We start from the raw sequence: 1,787 nt of genomic DNA, 5'->3' as shown, positions 1-1,787 counted from the left end.
TGAAAGGCTCATCAGGACTGACTGATGGATTTAGAGTAAAAGAGAAGGAGAGGAAAGAGTGAAAAAATGACTGCAAGGCGACCAGCCTGTTGTGCTGGGCTGATTGTGGTGTAATAAACACATTATTTATGACAGGAAGCCTTTTGGCTGAGGCCAAGAATAGAGAGATGGGGATGAGGAAGTGATGAGCTAAGTTTTTGAAATGCAAAGTTGAAGATGAAGCAAGGTTGTTCAATTGCAGGTCTGTAGGCAACTGGAGAAACAAGTCTGGAGAGAAGGTAAGAAGTCAGAGCTTGTGTTGTGTCATTCTGATTAGCCTCTGGCTCGCTTTCCCAACTCTGCACACTTGCTGCCTATTCACCCAACTCAAATGCACTTTTCTTGTACATTTACTATTACAAAGAATTTACATTTATAGATTCAGATATTTCCTAGTGAACTTTCTCTATGGTAGCATAAAAAAGAAAGATAAAAGGCTTTTTAAAAACTCATTAGGACTTTTCACCCTGAAATGATTATTTAGAAGTTACTTAGGGGCCAGTTGTGGTGGTTCGTGCCTGTAATCCTAATACTTTAGGAGGCTGAGGTGGGCAGATCCCTTGAGGTCAGGAGTTCAAGACCAGCCTGGCCAACATGGTGAAACCCCATCTCTACTAAAAATACAAAAAATTAGCTGAGCATGGTAGCGTAATCCCAGCAGCTCAGGAGTCTGAGGCAGGAGAATCACTTTGAACCCGGGAGGAGGAGGTTGCAGTGAGCCGAGATTGCGCCATTACACTCCAGCCTGGGCGACAGAGCGAGACTCCATCAGAAAAAAAAAAGTTACTTGGGGCTGGGCATAGTGGCTCACGCCTGTAATCCCAGCACTTTGAGAGGTCCAGGCAGGTGGATCACTTGAGCTCAGAGTTTGAGACCAGCCTGGGCAACATGGAGAAACCCTGTTTCCGCAAAAAAAAAAAAAAAAAAAAAGCCAGATGTGGTGGTGAGTGCCTTCCGTCCCAGCTACTCAGGAGGCTGAGGTGGGAGGATCACTTGAGCCTGTGACGTGGAAGTTACAGCGATCCGAGGTCCACTCCAGCTTGGGCGACAGAGTGAGACCCTGTCTCAAAAAAAAAAAAGGTAAAAAAGTTACTTTTTTTTAAAATTATTTTTTAAAGATAGTCAGATGCCACGAAGTATGTGGCAATGCCTTAACTATGTGTGTGTTGTCAGGCTTGAGGGCCTCTTTCATCCTTGTCAAGAGGTGTGCTAACTTTCTCTCCTTTCATACAACACTGCTTGGGTTTTTAAAAATTAATATTCACTACTTTCACATTTAAAATCTCAAGCTTTTACATTAAACATTTCAATTTTATTATGCTATTTAAAAATCAAACTGTGTCTGAGCCACTTGGTTAATCATTTTAAACATTTTAAATTGCACTTATTAATTTAAAAATTTGATTATTTTTCAAATACATCAATTTTCTGATTAACACACTTTTCCAAATTCTTAAGTAATTCTCATTAAACAAATACATTAAACTAATACATACAGTAAGTTGTAATTTCTCTTAAAATTTCCAAAATAGGGCCAGGCGCGGTGGTTCATGCCTGTAATCCCAGCACTTTGGGAAGCCGAGGTGGGTGGAGCACGAGGTCAGGAGATCGAGACCATCCTGGCTGACATGGTGAAACCTCGTCTTTACTAAAAATACAAAACATTAGACGGGTGTGGTGACGGGCGCCTGTAGTCCCAGCTACTCGGGAGGCTGAGGCAAGAGAATGGCATGAACCTGGGAGGCAGA

The 1,787-nt window shown here is 42.1% G+C and overlaps 1 non-coding gene across 1 annotated transcript; it reads right to left on the bottom strand.

The window, feature by feature from the left end:
* Positions 1-1,151: 1,151 nt before the first annotated feature.
* Positions 1,152-1,275, bottom strand: LOC126961933 (U6atac minor spliceosomal RNA). The gene has a single exon (XR_007728513.1). It is a non-coding gene; the product is annotated as a U6atac minor spliceosomal RNA (small nuclear RNA).
* Between the last annotated feature and the right edge of the window lie 512 nt (positions 1,276-1,787).

Source organism: Macaca thibetana, chromosome 8, assembly GCF_024542745.1.
Source record: "Macaca thibetana thibetana isolate TM-01 chromosome 8, ASM2454274v1, whole genome shotgun sequence".
Classification (NCBI taxonomy): Eukaryota; Metazoa; Chordata; class Mammalia; order Primates; family Cercopithecidae; genus Macaca; species Macaca thibetana.
The sequence above is the reverse complement of the archived record's forward strand: the minus strand, read 5'-3'. Positions and strand labels throughout refer to the sequence as shown.